The 17,796-nt window shown below is 47.3% G+C and overlaps 1 protein-coding gene across 3 annotated transcripts in view; it reads left to right on the top strand.

Moving 5' to 3' along the window:
• The window catches only part of TMEM132B (transmembrane protein 132B), a 355,698-nt gene that overhangs the window by 313,464 nt on the left and 24,438 nt on the right, over window positions 1-17,796 (top strand). The window lies entirely within an intron of this gene.

Genomic DNA, 17,796 nt, shown 5'->3' on the forward strand with positions numbered 1-17,796 from the left:
AAGTCTGGCCATGGGGCATTTCTGCTTGGCTCTTCATTCTAATTAACTGTATTTATGAGCCCAATTCAGCCAGGAACCAGCCCATGGATTTTTTCATGTTCTTTGCAAGGGTCTGTTTGAGCCACCAACATTAGTTTCTGCCTATTTTTTCTTGGCACGCTCGTTGGCCGTTTCCTTTTGCAGCAAAGAACTCAAGGAGACAGGATTTAAATCTTTAGAACCATCTTTTCTCCTTGAGGTTGCTCAGACAGCCCAGACTGTATCTATTCATTCGTTTTAGAAAATGCAATCATGCTGAGTCCTCTCCTTCCTCACGTTCCTCCGGCTCCTGTTTAAAGCTTAGATGGAACTTGGTGCCAGTCTGAGGAGCTTCGTGGCAGACAGAAAAGCCTGTAGGGTTTTCCCTGTGGGAGAAAAGATCCGGCAGGACCCGATTTCTTCTAATTGTGACCTACAGGAGGTTGTGCCTTAAGCCAAAAATGGTTTTAATAAAGAAGAATTGATGTGTCTGTGAGGCCTAATTAAAAAAAATTAATCCTTGGGAAACCCAAATTTGGCATAGCCTGTTTCCTGGGCTTGGAATGCTAATTCTCCCCCGAGACAGAAGGTGGACTAGCTTCAAAGTACACACAGCCTTGCCCTGGGGCTCCTGGCAGGCCTTGTCCTCCTTGGGCAGGTTTGATTAAACAAATCTAAAGCCTTCTAAATTCAGAGTTTAGAAGGATCTGAGCCAGGTCGTGCAAGCTCATCAGAATGAGAAGTACTCACGATACGTTGCCCTTGGTTGCCCTTGACAACACACATTATTTACATTATGTCCCCCTGTCATTCCAGAAGGGAGACACTGGTGATGGCATAGGGACATGGTGTCTGTGTGATTATGCTGTCACCGGCTCCAGCAAAAGGCTCCCCACTGCAGTTCCCTAAGCCTTGTTCCCACCTGAGAGGCTGCTGTGGGGTCCCACAGGGTGGGGGCCCCCCTCCTGCCCTGGAGAGCCCTACCCTGTAGAGGCGGGTCCAAGTCCACGGATCCCACCATTGCCTTATACTTCGTTGTGTCCCCACACAGAAACGTGCTGAAATCATCCTCTGCCCGGCCTGATAGACAGATTGCTTTGCAAGACGATAGTTTTTGCTCAGCCGTCACTTCTGTGGCCTCATGGAGATGGGACTTACTCCTAGCAAATTATGGCCTGATTTTCAGAGGAGCAGACCAGAGTGTGCAGATCACCAAGCTCAGAGCTGCTTTCAGGCTTTTCGAGGGGAGTCCAGGCTCTGCTGCAAATCCTGGGGCTGGGTCCGTTGAGAGGATTAATTGATTGGCTATGGTGCATTTGTTATGGCTTCAGTGTCAATACTTGTAATAAATTTTGCCACAGCACTAAGATGAGCAGCGCCATCTGCGGAGCTGTGCACTGGCCTCAGCATCATCCCAGGGGCATTCCCAAACGAGTGGCACGTTCATTAGCATCCCACGGAGAGACCCCCTTAGTCTGTGGGATTGTCACTCACTCACTTCTTCATGGTGCATAAAATGCTGTGTGATCCCCAGGGAGAATCTTGCAGGGTTCACCAAAGATCTTCACGCCTTGAAATTCTGTGCATTGGGACCATGATTTAGTAAGGGAGAAAGTATGAACTTGGGAAGATGTAAATTGCGGTGGCAAACGAACAAATTGGCTTCTTTGACTCAGGATTGAATGACTTTTGGAGGACAGAATCTAAGAACATAAATGATCTCGAAAGACTGGAAGCTTGGCCTAATCTGGAAAGGCTGGGAGGCAGTGTTACCAAACCAGGTCTGTTTTGCCTGCCACACGATTACGTCAATCACCGAGACAAGGAGGCTGTAGCAGAGAAAGGGTTTATTCACAAGGTAGCCAAGTGAGGAGACGGGAGACCAAATCTCAAATCTGCCTCCCTCCAAATGGGGGTTAGGGATATTTATGGGATTAAGGGGCAGGGTGGCCTGAAGTGTGGGAATAGATGATTGGAGGTGAGGAGAAGGCAGGTAACTGATGATCCGTGCAAGTGTGGTCAAGCTTCTTGGCTCTTCATAGGATGCGTGTTCACAAAATGGCGGCATTACCATAAGTTCAGGGTGGAGCTTTCAGCTCCTTGATGTCAAAGGATCACCTGTCAGTCATCTGTGCAGACCCGGTTGATGAGCGGGAGGTCTCGACTGGCCTCAACTGGACAAATAGTCAACTCTCAGTTCATGAAAAACTTAAGCACTTGTTACCATGGTGACCCAGGCATCAGAGATGTTATCTCTAGGTGGCTTTAGTACTGCATTATCTAACTACTTTTGCAAACAGACAACTAACTGAGTATAGTTAAAGCAAATTGGCCCCCGATTTCAGGAGAAATGTCAAGTTTTAAGTTGACCACTACTACTTCTGGTAGTGGAGGATGCGTCTTGATAGTAGTGTGTATGTGTGTGTGTGCATGCATGCGCGCAAGGTCTTGGCACTTTTATTGATAGTGAGATCTAATGAATCAACTGTTTGAAGAGGCTGCCACAGGTTAGTGAGATTTTCATTGCCATTAATGGTACATGATCCCAGAACAGAGGTCACAGGCAGGCAGACTACAGACTGGATCTGGCTCAGAGGTGTGTATGTGTATGTGTGTTATTATTTAATTTGTTGCCATCCTGTAAAAAGTGGCAAATTCACATAGAAATCTGGATTTCCAGCTTCTCATGAAAATCACAAGGTCAAGTAGCCCCGGGTCCGCATTGCTCCCTGTGACCCTCACCTAGAGCTGACTAGCGGACGCCCCTGTGCTTGAGGCCTGTGCCCTCCAGACCACCACAGTCTCCACCCCTCCCTCTTGTCTCCCACATGGGGGCTGAGGGACAGTTGTCACTTCTTGTCACACTTTTGTTGCCGGTTTTCGATAGATTTCAGAGGAAAGTGAGACATTTCTTGTACCCTGGTCTCTATAAAAAATCAGCGACAGATGACGGATCTTGCTCTGTCACTCTGACAGAGGATCTGTATCTTTCTAGGCCATAAGAGGAACACTGGAAATGGGATTGTGTTCTGCTCCAAAGTGTCTGGGGGGCTGAGGGCCCTTGAAATGAAATCACAGGAGAAATGATTGAAGGAGCTGTGAGCATTGAGCCTGGTGATGAGAAGAAAGGGCCCAGGGGTGAGGTGAAGAGGGGGACGTGGCAGGTCTTTTCAAGCCTTTCAAGGGCCGTCATGCAGAAGGTTGAGTAGATGTGTGCTTTTTGGATTCCAAGAGTGGAAGTTCAAAGGGAGCCGCTCTAGCTCAATATGAAGGAAAAGAACGCAGAGGTGCTGAGTTTCTTGGTTAAGCTTTGAGAAAGACGGTGTCGACTCAAATCCTGACTCCACCTTCCTTGCTGTTTAACCTCGGATAAGTTGCTTACCATCTCTGAGCCCAGTGGCCTCATCTGTGAAATAAGGATGATAGTGATACAAGGGGGAGGAACCGTCAATAGAGACTTGTCCTAAAGTCAGTGGATAAGGCAGAACTAATGATGATCAAGATAATCCTTGAAAATCCTTTCAAGAATACGTGGGTTCAAAACGTTCAAAAGACAGTTGAGATTTAAAAACATTTCTCCTTGCAGTTGAGCTGTGGCTGGATTTCCTGGGGCGTTGCAGGGCAAGGGTTCGTTTTAAAGGGAATCTCGGGGAGAGTCTCCATAAGTTAGATATGGGGGAGTCAAAGGTAAGAGACATTTTCCTCTTTCTTTTAGTTTTTCACATCTTCTGATGGAAGTGCTGTCAGTTAGCAACCTAAAGTTATTCTAAACACATAAAATTGAATTACCATTTGTTAAATCCACGTGTGATAAAACCCCAGCATGGAGTTAGGGGGATGATTAAATAAGGGTGTCTATATAAAGGGAGTCACACAGTGCTTGATCTGTAATATATCAATCAACATTATATCTGTATATCTACATCTATATTTACATATCAATATCCATATTCATATCTGTATATATAAATGTTTATTTTTTTTGAGGAAGATCAGCCCTGAGCCAACATCTGCTGCAAATCTTCCTTTTTTTTTTTTTTTTTTTGCTGAGGAAGACTGGCCCTGAGCTAACATCTATGCCCACCTTCCTCTAGTTTATATGTGGGATGCCTACCACAGCATGGCGTGCCAAGTGGTGCATAGACCCACACCTGGGATCCAAACTGGTGAACCCTGGGCCACTGAAGTGGAATGTGTGCACTTAACCACTGCGCCACCAGGCCAGCTCCTCATATCTGTGTATTTTAACTGCTACTTGATTGTAAGGCCTACGGTAGCTTTGTTTCATTGACTATTCTGTCCACAGTCCTAAGCAGGGTCTGGAATACAGTGGGAGCTCAATAAATGTTTGTTGAGTATATTAACAAATGAAGGATGAATGAATGAATGCTGGAGCTTCCCAGAGGTGGAACAAGCTACTAGGCAAGTGTGGTTATCAGAACATCTCCAGGGAATTTCCTGTTGCTGGAAATCTTCAGAGAGAGGTGGGAGGTCTGTAGCCAAAGGGCCTTGGCACTGGGTAGAGACCTGGACCTGATCCTATGAGCCAAGCCTTCTTCTGTTCTCAGGAGAAGGTTTTTATTCCACAAATGCTTGTTAATCATCTCCTTGTGGAGGCGTACAGAAGGCGCTTCCGGAGCTACAAACGTGCAGGGCATCTGTGTTCTGTCCTCGGGAGCGTACAGCTCAGCTAATGAGGATTAATAGTAACATTTGTTGAAAACTTATTGACAAGGATTATTAATAAGGACATTAGAAATATCGACCCATTTCGTCTTCACAAAAAGCCTTGAAGGTAGGTAACACTCCTCTTCTAGAATAGTTTCTACATGAGGAAACGGCACGTGGAGGGTGAAGTGACTACCTGAGCGGTGAATGTGGGGGTCGGAGTTCCCACCCGGGCAGGCTGGCCCCAGAGCCTCTGATTGCAGCCCCCGTGCATCTCGGGTGGTCCTTCTCTAAGGGCATGCATGACTGCCCAAGTAGCAAAGTATAATTCCTATGGCCTTCCCATCAGGGAGTCAGCGGATCATGGGCTTAATCTGAGATTGCAAAAGCCTTTGTTTTCATCCTCGTCACCTGGAAGGCATGAGTATTAGTTTCTTCTTGCTGTTGTAACAAATTACCACAAACTCAGTAGCATAAAACACCCATCTATTCTCTTGCAGTCCTGGAGGTCAGGAGTCTAAAATGGGTCGGCAGGGCCACATTCCTTCCAGAAGCTCTAGGGGAGAACCTGTTTCTTTGCCTTTTCCAGCTTCTAGAGGCCGCCTGCACTTCTTGGCTGTGGCCCTTTCCTCCATCTTTAAAGTCAGCGTCGTAGCATCTTCAAATCTCTCTCTCTCTCTCACCTGTAGTTTCATCATCATAGTGTTTCTCTGCCTCTGACCCTCCTGCCTCCCTCTAATAAGGACCTTTGTGACCACCTTAGGTCCACCTGGATAGCCCGGGAGAATCCTCTCATCTCAAGATCCTTATCTCAATTAAATCTGCACAGCCCCTTTGGCACATGTATTAGTTTTGTAGAGCTGCCGTAATAAGTTACCACAAACTCAGTGGCTTAAAACAACATAAATGTATTCTCTCACAGATCTGGAGGCCAGAAGTCTGAAGTCAAGGTGTGGGCCGGGCTCCGCTTCCTCCAGAAGCTCTCGGGGAGGGTTCTTCCTGCCTCTCCAGCTCCTGGTGGCTCCAGGTCTTCCTTGGCTTGTGGCAGCCTTGCTCTCATCTCCGCCTCCGTCTCCACATGGTCTTGCCCTTGTGTGTCGTATGGCTTTCTCTTCTAAGGACACTTGTCATTGGATTTAGAGGCCACCCTAATTCAGAACAGTCTCATCTCAAGAGGCTTAACTTAATTACATCTGCAAAGACCTGGTTTCCAAATAAGGTCCCGTTTACAGATACCAGGGGCTACAACTGGGATGTATCTATTCGGGGCCACAATTCAACCCACAACACTGTGTAAGGTAACATACTCAGAGGTTCTGGGAATTAGGATGTGGACGTCTTTGGGAGTCTTTATGCTGCCTCCCACACCATGTTTTCTTTTCTTTGCTAGGTTTCTTTAAAGGTCTTCAGAGGAAGGAAGAAAAATGCAATTTTCATGTTGTAATTATGACTTAATCTATGAAAGTCTATCTTTCTAAGTGATGGCCTCATGTTTTTTTCTTTTCTCTTTTGGTGAAGTAGATTGGCCCTGAGCTAACATCTGATGCCCATCTTCCTCTTTTTGCTTGGCTTGATGAGTACTATGTAGGTCCCCACCCAGGATCTGAACCTGTGAACCCCGGGCCGCCAAAGTAGAGTGTGTGAACCTAACCGCTAGGCCACTGGGCCGGCCCCAGTGGCCTCGTGTTTTTCTGTGTTGGTAATTGTATTGTTTGTCAATGAATTATCTCGAGAACCACAGAAGCCAGCCATACAGCGTCAGCAGGGTAAGAACTCATTCACGTCTGGAGAAAAATGTCAACTCATGCTGATCTTGAAGATGGTGCCCCCCAACTTTTGGCTGCAGTAATTAAGTTTCCAGCCTTCTGGTGTCAGCCGGACTTGCAATAATGAGATGCTAAAGGCCTCATAAAAGGGCATTAGCATTTTAAAGCCTTCTCTGCCCCCGGGAAGGATCTTATTTCCAAACTTGGTCCGGTTGAGGGGTAGGGGTAGGCAGTGGATGGGCTGTCAGGAAAAATATGAAGTTTTCTGCTGCTTGCTGAGCAATGTGTGGGAAGCTGGTTCTTAGACGGAGCCTGACATCACCTCCGGAGGCATCGGCAGCTTTGATAGAGCCCTGCATTTCCTCGGTTGTTACACAGCTCCTACAGAAGTCCACGTGACCCAATTTTCCTTGAGGGCTTGGATTCATAGAGAGGATGAGGTGGAAGGTGGGTGTGTCCTGAATATGGTCCTTAGAGGCACAGTTGAGCTGACGTCACTGAGCAAGAGACGTCACTGTTCAGGTGGCTGGGATTTGACAGATGTGGTCGGTAGTGGGATCTAGCAGGCCTGGGGTGAAGTCTTGCATTGGTGAGTTTTTTAAAGTTTGGTTGCAAGTAATAGAAACCCAAATCCAACTGTCTTAAGCCAAAAAAGGGGCAATCTATTGACTCATGCAACTAAAAGAGGCATGATGACTTCAGGTGAGGTTGGATCCAGAGTCTCATCTGGGCTTGGTTTCTCTCCTTCTCTGATTTCTGCCTTCCTCTGTGAGGTTTTGCATACCTTTCTCCTGAGCTCATGCTGTTTCCTCTGCCTCACGTCCCCTCCCCGATCCCTGTGCCTGGAGGAATCCCAGTCGTCCTCTGGGCTCAGCTCAGACGCCCCTCCTCTGTGCAGCTACCTCCTTCCCGCCGTTCTCCCCCACCCCAGGCTCCTCCCCTCCGTGTTTCACCTGTGAAGGTGCCCGTGTGAGGGACTCAGCACATCGGACATCCTTGTGCTGGCTGATGCCTTTGCCCCTTGCGGCCAGGGTCTGAGCTCACTTCTCCTGCTGTCCCCAGGGTCCATTAGAGTGATCAGTGACAACTACGACCTGAGCGACAGTGACGCTGTGCTGGACCCTGTTCTTGTTTTAAGTGCATCGCAGCCTTCGACCCACACAGCCCCCCACGAGGCGGGTGCAAGCGTCACCCCATTCCACAGCTCAGGAAACTGAGGCACGGAGAGGTTTAAGCGTCTGTACCCAGTGGGTTTTGAAGAAACTTTAGTTCCACTGCATGTCTAAGTTCACAGTACCAAAAAGTGGGCAAACAGTCCCTTCCTATTTCTTCTCTCATTTAAAGACAGATGTTTCCAGAAATCCAGATTTTCATGCAATATTTTTGACTTTTTACTGTGGCAAGTCATTCAATTGTAAGAGCTCTGCAAACAGATTTTGCGCCGGGGGCTATCAGTCTGACCCACTCCGGGTGGAGCGCTGTGGGGGCAGGGAAACCACGTGGAAACCGGAGCCCCAGTCACAGGTGGGAGTGGGACTGAGGACGTGGTGAGGCCCCACGGGGTTGACGGAGCAGAGGAAGTGGGTTCAGAACACTCTGTCCGCACTGACTTACCTTGAAAGGGTCCTCGTCTGCTGTGGCTCCAGTGGGCTTCCATAGAAACTCTCGGACGGAACCCCATTTTACTTAGAAGGAGATGTAGAGAAATTCGAAAGAGATTTAAGACTATTTCCTTCTCTTTTAACAATACTTGGCCAAAATTCCTACAAAAAATCCTACTATTTGTATTCTATTCTATTTCTGGGCATGAATTTTCTTTCCTTCTCCCAGCACCAGGAGCCAGGCAGCTAAGAATAAGTTGTCAGGCAGTTTGGATGTTATTGCCTAATTTTGTCCTCTTTATGCTGGTAATTTGGACTTGCATTGTTCCGTTCTAATTGGAGATGCATCACGTATTTCCTGTTGGCCAGAGGAGAGAGACTGCCGCTTCCCAACCTTTTGTTCCTGTCAGTATCACTCAGATTTCAGGATTAATTCCATCTTCTGTTCCTGTCATCTTCGGCATCCCTAATTAAGAACTGGCATCCTGGAATCGTCTCTGCACAGTGCAGAGAAGTCCTGGGATGAGTAGAGTAAGCCAGTCAGCCTCCCCGCTCCCCTCCCCCAGCAAACACGCCAGGGGCCCCTCCCTCCTCTCCCGCGGCCTTTCGTCTGTGCTTCTCCATCAGGCCCTGCTTGGCTCCAGGGTCGGGTTGACCAGAGTCCTGGGCCTGTGAATGGGTCTCGGGTGTCGGGCAGGCCAACCACGGCCCCTGGGCCCTGTGTCTCCTGGAGACACACTTGTCTTGTGTTCAGTGGGAGGGAAGGGGACATGATGTTTCAGAGCTTGGTTCACAGCTTAACCTCCTGCCACGCAGCTTTGATGGCGAGCAGAATGTATCAGCTTCATACCAAATTCATTGGGTTTCCCGAAGAAACTCAAATCGCTTAAGCAAATGTTAGAAGTTAAAGGATCATTTAGCTGTAAGCTCTAGATACAGGTATGAATGGATTTAGGTACAAAAGCAACGTGTCGACGCTGCTGCACACTCTACCGTTTTTCTTTTTAACAGCTCTGTAAGGGTGTAACTGACGTGCAATAAACTACGCATATTTAAAGTGTACCATTTGATGTACCAAACCGTGCGTCACCAAATCAAGATGGTGACCACATCCTTGACCCCAAATCTTCCCTTTGTGGTCCCTGACCCTCTGCACTCATCCCCCAGCAAACACGCATCTTCTCTCTGTCACTGATGATTCATTTTCATTTTCTAGAGTTTTATGTAAGTGGAATCGTATAAAGTGTGTTCTCTTCTTTTGTCTGGCTTCTTCCACTCAGCATAATTAATTTGAGATTCACCCGTGTTGTTACTGCTGAGCTGTATTCCGTCGTCTGAATATCTGCAGCTTATCCATCTGTTGATGGACATTTGGGTTGTATCTAATTTGGGGCTCTTACAACTAATACTGCTATGAACATTCATTCACGTTTTTGTCTGGACATAAGCTTTCATTTCTCTGATAGTAGACAAGTGGAATCAGATGATAAATGTATGTTGAACCTTCTAAGAAACTGCCAAACTGGTTTCTAAAGTGGTTGCACCGTTTTACATTCCCACCATCAGGGTCTGAGAGTTCCAGTACCTCCATATCCTTGTCAACACTTGTTATGGTCAGTCTTTTGTATTTTAGCCATTCTATTAGGTATGGACAGGTATGCCATTTGGGTTTTAATTTGCATTTCCCTGAAGAGTAATGATGTTGAACATCCTTTCATGTGCTATTTGCTGCCCACACATCTTTGGTGACATGGTTGTTCAGATCTTTTGCCCATTTTATTACTGGGTTGCTTTTTTAAAAAAGATTGGCACCTGAGCTAACATCTGTTGCTAATCTTTTTGTTTTGTTTTGGTTTTTACTATTGAGTTTTGAGAGTTCATTTTCTGATTACAATTCCTTTGTCAGATATGTGATTTGAAAATATTTTCTTCCAGTCTGTGGTTGGTTTTTCCATGTCCTATAGGGTCTTCTGAAGAGCAGAAGTTCTTCATTTTGATAAGGTCCAGGTTATCAATTTTTTGCTGTTACAGATTATGCTTGTGCTCTTGTATCCGAGAAATAATTGCCTAGCCTGAGATCACAATAATTTTCTCATATATTTCCTTCTAAAATTTTTATAGTTTAGCTCTTACATTTAGGTCTATGATCCATTTTGAGCTAATTTTCGTGTGTGGTGTGAGACAAGCATCTAAATTCATCTGTTTTGCACATGGCTGTCCCGTTGTCCCAGCACCCTTTGTTGGACTCTTCTTTCCCCATTAAATTATCTTGTCATCCTTTCCAAAAATCAATCGACCATAAAGATGAGGGTTTATTTAGGCACTCTTGATTCTATTCCAATGATCTCCACGTCTCTTCAAGACAGTACCACATTCTCTTGACTACCATAACTTTGTAGTAAGTTCTGTAAGAGGGATGTGTGAATCCTCAAACTGTGTTATTCTTTTTCATGCTTGTTTTGACAATTCTGGGTCCCTTGACTTTCCATGTGAAGTTTAGGTTCAGCTTGTCAGTTTCTGCCAGAAAGGTAGCTGCGTAGGTCCAAAGAGGGAAAAACCAGAGGTCGGCGCCGAACTGGGGACAGTGCCTAGATGACGGGCACCTGAACATCAGACGTGCCTGTTGAAAACCTTCTAGCCTGGCCCCTCGGGAGGGCAGGGGGTTTCATCTATTTTGTTTGGGGCTGACTCCCTCCCACCTAGAACAGCCCCTGGCATGCAGTGGACCCTCAGCAAATATTTGTTGAATGCATGAGCTTCAAAAACCTTTAAAAATAATATCAAAAGTAGCAAAGCTCCATGTGCTGTGACTTCCTGGAGCCTCATGTTGGTTGGGGAGAGGAGAAGAAAGGCTTGAGTCTCTGTGGCGCGTCTGGTGTCGCCCCGTCGGGAGAACGCACTCCTTAGAGGGTCAGGCCTCTCTCAGAGCATTTAATGGTTAGTCTGAAGGTTGACCGACTTTGCACCACACGGTAGGGACAGCGCCTGTTCCTGAGGCCCTTCTTAGGGGTGTGGGGCAGCAGGTGACCTTGCATTTCAGATTTATGTCTTCTCGTTTGCACCAAAGTGAGTTGCTAGTTTACATGTTTTCATTGCAGCTGAATTTGCACCTTCTTCAGTATTTAAGAGCAAGAGCATGAAGAATAGATGTCTTTGTGATGGTCATTTGGAGAAACAAATGGTCTCCCTGGGGGCAGCAGCCAAGTCTAAGGGCCATCTCCCAGCTCCAGCCCTCCCACGGAGTCTGGCAGCTCAACCTTCTGGCAAATGTCAGCTGGAAGAATGAATGAATGACCCCTCACGGCCAGAAGGAAAGTGCATGAACCCAGCATGGATCAGTCTGTGCTTGGGTCCACTTCTTCCTACTCGGTTGTCTCCCACGTGCATTTATTGAGCAAGTGCTATTCAGGGCACTGGTTCATTGCCATTGGGTGGGGGGGGGGCGTGCGGGTGTTATAATGTGTTGGCTTATTGGTTTGTTGATCCATCTTTGTCTTTAAACTGGCAGCTCCATGATGGGGCGGGACGGTGTCCATTTTGCTCACAGTGCATCCCTGTCACCCAGCTCTGAGCAGGTGCTCCACAAGCTCTGTGAACAGACACTGAAGGTAGTCTCTAGGGGGGCTTATTGGTACCAGAAGATGATGCCCCTGCTCATGGAGGAGGGGCAGGCTCTGGAGTCTGGTAGATGTGGGTTCTAATCCTGCCTCAGCCCTCACTCCCTGGGGGATCTTGGGAAACTTGCTTTTCAAAATGGGCCTCAGAACCTCACTCGGTATGTGATAACTAGCATTTATTGAGCTCCTCGTGTGTGTCGATTTGATGCAGGGTCGGTGAGCCGAGGAGTCGAAAGAAAGGTTTCTTAGACTCTCAAGATCTGGCAGTAGTGCTCTTTTATTTAGAGAATAGTGTGGAATAGCATGGGGACAGGACCCATGGGCAGTCAGAGCTTCTGCTGCCGCCGCTTCTGCTGCCCCCGCTGGCATGGAGACAGGGCTCATGGGCAGGCAGAGCAGCTGCTGCTGCCCCCGCTCGCATGGGGACAGGACCCACGGGCAGGCAGAGCTGGTGTGTGGGGACAGGACCCACGGGCGATCAGAGCTCCTGCTGCTGCCTTGAGTTGAGGGTTAGGGCTAATTTTATAAGGCATGGGTACGTGACTTATTTTTACTGGAGAAAAGAAAAGATGATGTAAAAAGTCATTAAATGATTTCAGTGCAGATGGGGGCTGGTTATTGTGCGGTCATATAACTTTAGATACGAATCTGGCCATATAGATCGGCATGTAGGTGAGGATGCCCTGGGCTTCTCTCCCTGGGGCAGTCCTAATTCATACCATAAAAAAAGTCCACTGGGTCGTATAGTTTGGCATGTAGGCCAGGTCACCTTGGGCTTCTCTAGCTGGGGCAGCCTTAATCCACATCAGATTCACGGAATACTCAGAATAACCCCTTGAGGCCTGACTGTTAAAATCCACATTTTACAGATAAGTAAACTGATACACACGGCACCTAAATAAAGGTCACCCAGCTGGTGAGTGTCGGGGCTGGGGTTTGACCCCAGGCAGCTTGTCTCTCTCGGCCGCTGCTTTACAGAGAGCGCCCCAATTTCATAGTGAACAGAGCCCCATGGGGTGGTTAGACTGCGATTTCAGGGGCAGGCTTTTCCCCATCCTCTGGGATTAGCTGTAAATTGATTTATTTGAAGCATATCCTGAGATTAAGATTATTATCTTCTGTAGGGGAGGAAGACATTTCCTCTATCCAAAGTGGGTTCGTCTGGCCGGAGAACGAATTAAATTCACAGGAGACAGAATAGCAAGAGAAAATTAAACAAAGCTTTATGAGGACCATGGCCCAGGGCCCTTCTTTACTAAGGAAGAAAGGGCACCGAAGAAGTGGGGTGCACAGAGTGGTTATATATCCCCAAACAGGGTGTTTCACATGTGATTGAAATGTCCCTCCCACAATAGTCACAAGATTGCCCTGTCGGCACAGCACTTGATGGACACAGCGGGTAGTGGGTCTGCTATCTCAGTGGGCGTAGTAGGAGGCAAGTTTATTGTCTCGAGCTGGGTGGTCACAGGTGAGCGCAGCAATCAGTTTGTAGCCTAAGGAAAGATGCTTAATCCTTAAGGAGATGCCAACCTTGGGAGGGGGAGGGAAGTCAGTTACAGGAGGTTACCAGACAAGCACAATAAACAAATGCAGATTTAAGTCCTTGCCTCCCCATTGATTAAGAGTTTCTAGAGATATCTTTACAGATGGAGAGTTCCTTTACAATGTAAATGTCTCTTACAAAGGGTAAGTAAATTCTACTTTTCAGTTTCTTTCCTGTCTGCAAAGTAACTAGCCTCAAATAATCATCATGCCAAAGAGACATATCTTGGGGTGGCCAATTCCAGTCCCCACACTTCCAAAGATAAAAATGTGCCCTCTTTCTCTTAAACATTTCAAGTGTCTAGAGAGAAATACACTTGGGTTAGGAACTGGCGGACACAGAAATCCCCTAAAGAAGAGCTGGAGCTCCTTTTCCAGCCACGAGTTGATCATACAGCACAGACGTGATGGGCAGAGACGAGAGACGTCTTCTCAGAGCCTCACACGTTTCCCCCAAATATGCGGGGAATTTAGCATGAGCAATTTACGAGCGCTTTGTTGATGTACATCGCTGGGCAGATACAGACTTGCAGAAAGTAACGCTGCCTTTTGCAGGTGGTGGAAATGTAAATCCCGTCTCAGCTGAAGGCAGTGGAACGAGAGTTCTCAGGGAGTGGACGGCGTGCGCTACCCAGTCGCTTCTTAATCAAACAGCCTCTTCTCTCTTCCAATCCAATTTCAAGAGGGATGGGCTTCCAGCAGCAAAAGATCATTTATATTCATATACTCCATGTATTCCTTCTCTACTGATTACATCTTCTAAATTACTCTTGGATTAATTTGCCATTGAAGCATTTAAAGTTTAACTTTAAATGCTCCAAGAAAAGCCCAGATTTCACAGCATTTCTTCTGACTTCCATTCCTCCCTGTGGTGCTGGGTTAACCTTCTTGAAGAGCTCTGCTCCAAAATGCTTCTTATGTTTTTTGACCACTTCTAAAGCCTGGTTTAAGACGCTCTTTTTAAAAATTAAAGTCCTCAGACCCAAGCGGTTGCCCATTTAATAAAGTTGTCTTTTAATGCTCCGGACAACTGAACACTTTCCATCATCAAGGGTTTCAACTGTAGCTCACCCCAAGGTTTGTGCTCAGAGAGGTGAGTAATCAGCGAGTTCCTGACATCCTTTGTGTCTAACATTTAACAAATATTTGGGTTACACTCTGACTTCGTTTCATTTGCGCACAGTTGTACAAAGGGCAGTAGACGGCCTCGTGCTGGGAGCCATCTGTGTGTCTGGAGGCCACTCGTGGGGCCAGTGGCTTTCTGTGTGTCCTTCTTGACAGCCTCCTTGATGACAAAACAATACTGAGAATCTTGCAGGATTTTCCCACTCTAATTCCAGTGCTTGCCCCATGGCTCTTGTTGGAACAGAGGGACTTTGGTCAAGCACATTGGGCCAAAGAATTTTGGTTTCATAAATCTGATGTAAGTAATTTGCAATAAATAAAACCTGCGATAGGACACTGCTCCCCAGCCTATGCCCATGTAGACATCACTCATCAATCCCAGCACTCTTGCCAGAGCCCAGATTCCATCTCCAGCAGAGCTCCCCTGAGCAGCCACTGTGAATTGATTTGCGCTGGCAAGGGAGACGAACCGATTTCCCATTTCTGGGAGAGTCTGTGAGGAACTAGCAAAAGTTTTAATAAGGATTGAATAGCATGATGCTAATGAGGCCACGATGCAGACCTCGAAGTCTGATACACTGGAGGGGAAAAAACCCCCAAAATGAACCACTTCTATTCCATTACACTGGGATCATGTCATATATATCAGGATGTCCTTAGGCCAGAGGTCATAAAATGACAGGCCTTGAGGCAAATACAGCCTCCAAGACATGCTCTGTTTGGCCAGAAATGTACCTTAAAATATATACACTTAGGGGCTGGCCCCGTGGCCGAGTGGTTAAGTTCGTGCGCTCCGCTGCAGGCGGCCCAGTGTTTCGTCGGTTCGAATCCTGGGCGCGGACATGGCACTGCTCGTCAGACCACGCTGAGGCAGCGTCCCACATGCCACAACTAGTGGAACCCACAACGAAAAATACACAACTATGTACCGGGGGGCTTTGGGGAGAAAAAGGAAAAAATAAAATCTTTAAAAAAAAAATATATATATATATATACACTTAGATGCCATTCAAAAATTAGTTGATTCCACCAAAATTCTGGATTTCCCGTTTCTCTTGCAAAGTCATAAGATCTCTGAACACAGCCCCAGCTTCCCCACGTGGCAACGGTGGGCTCAGTGAGTAGCAGCTGTCCCCTTTGAGTGGGGTTTGGGTGGCCCCGTCGAGTTTGCCACAGTCCCCAACTTCTCTGTCATTTACAGCAGACCCACCGTCCTCCGTTATGTCGCCCCCTTGGTCCAGCAGGGATTTGGCTGTTGGGTCAACTTTCACCTTGTGAAGCTCTGTCTCAGGTCAATCTTGCTGAAAAAAAATTTGGGTTAATTATACAGGTAAACTGAATTCTATCATAAATATATTAGATGTTAGCTGCACTAGGTGAGAAATATTAGAAAATAATATTATATGTGATTATTTTAACTTATTGCTAACTAAGTAGAGGTTTTCACAAAGCAGAGTCATTTGCTGTAAGAATCACCCGAATTTTACCAAGGGCGCTACTGCTCAGGCTGTTCAGACCAGAATTTTTATATCTGGGATTCCAATTCGCCCACGCTGTACTGGCAAGGACTCAAAGCTGATCAAGGGGGCGCATCCGGGTGACTCCGGGCTGCAGAGGCACGGCACCTGCGTCAAACCTTCCTCCGTGGCTTGCTCGGGCTGGCTGGGCTCTGATTTGCTGGTTTCTGCCTGGAAATCCTCACTAGAGTGCAGGCTTGGATGTCCAGCCCTTTCTTGGCCGCAGTGAGCAAATCTTGCCTCTGCCAGGTCTTTTCAGCTTGAGCCTTTCGATGTGCGTCTTTTCTACTGATTTTGGAGCAGTTGGTAGTGGGGCCATGATTTCTATTTACTTTTTCCCTTTGCCTGGAGTCTCAGAGATAAAAACTCTCAGCTGCTGATTTTCATACCTTGAGTTCACAATTCACAGCATTCTTTTATCAAAAAGTTTCTTTTCTCACAGAAATTTCATAAGTACTTTCAAAATAAGTTTGGAAAACACGAACCCTGCAGGTCTCTCTTTCCCCTGAGAATATGCTTATCCTGCCAAAACGCTTTTCTTTTATGTAACTAATTTATGTGCAAACCTCAAACACCTCAGCTTTGGCTCCAGCATCTGCGCCGATGGAACCTAATTAAGAGCGCTTCTCTCCAACGGGTCCAGGGTCGCAGTCAGAGCTGGTGCAGGGTGGCGCCATATGCCGGGCTTTCACCAGATAAACAGCTCCTAATCCCTTCTGGGGCATCGTTGGATGAATGTGGAATGCTTGGATCTTTTCCGAAGCTAACAAGCATTGGTGGTGCTTTTAAAATCTCCCACTGTCAAGGAATAAAATGCGAAAATGAAAACATTCCACAGATAAGCGTATGCTAAACTTTACAACAAACCATAGTCTCGGGACTAATTTGCTGGTGTACTTTTGATAAGGGACAAAATTTTGGAAGCACTTCTCTGTAAGGTAGACTCGGACTTTGTTGCGTGCGATTTGGACAGAGAGTTCTCTCCTAGTGGGAGAGGACCAGAATTTTCTTATGTCTCTGTAGAGGTGGCCCAACAAGCAGAATGCAGACATTGTCTGTGCTTGGCTCCAGAGCCATCGCATGACGGGGGAGACGAGGTCGAATGGGAGAGGCGTGGCCGGGGGTCCTGTGTGAAGGAGCTGTCCTGGGCTTCTCAAATGCACATGAACGGCAGCCCCTCCTTGTCCTTCCAGTGGACTGAAGGCAGCCAGTGAGGCCTGACCATCTTGTAAGCACCATGCAAATCTTACTGTGCTACCGATCACCGCATGTGACAGGATTTTGTACGTGGGTCTGGCTCCTCCACTCAGTCAGGCCTCCTCAAGGGCAGGGACTCTTGGATTTGCTTTGTGTCCTGAGTCCTGCCCAGAGCCACCACATGTCTTTACTGGTCCCGAGCTGGGCCTGAGACTCATGGGAACTCTCTGTGCCCTCAAGATGGGGACTCGTCCTCCTGGGCTGCCTCTCTCCAGGGCGGGGCCCAGAGCAGACAATCTCTGGGGTGCCTTTCAGCACCAAGATTCTAAGATTCTATAACGAAGGTGTGTGTTGAGGATGCGATGAGAAGACGATGAAGCTCAGTGGTCTCCATTCGGCCCCCAGTGGCCCTGAGGTCTGCACTTGCTGGGGGGCCTGGACACTCAGTCAGCTACGGGCTGGACGCTGGGCAAACTGCCCTGGAGAGATGAAGAAATGGCATGTCCCAGACACGGCCCAACCATGGAAGGCAGGCCGACCTGCATGAAAAGGAAGTGATAAAAATAAATGAAGCTGAGTGCAAAGCATCATGATCAGACCCTGAAAGCCTGACTTAGGGAGTCTCCTGAGAGTGGGGGACTCCGAATAACTCTCAGTGCTGGTGAGCGGCATGTGGGTGGATGGGTGGGGGGGCTCAGAAGACCTGCCAGTTACTGGTTGTCGATACTGAGTGGACCACTGATCT

Source organism: Equus przewalskii, chromosome 7 (assembly GCF_037783145.1).
Source record: "Equus przewalskii isolate Varuska chromosome 7, EquPr2, whole genome shotgun sequence".
Classification (NCBI taxonomy): domain Eukaryota; kingdom Metazoa; phylum Chordata; class Mammalia; order Perissodactyla; family Equidae; genus Equus; species Equus przewalskii.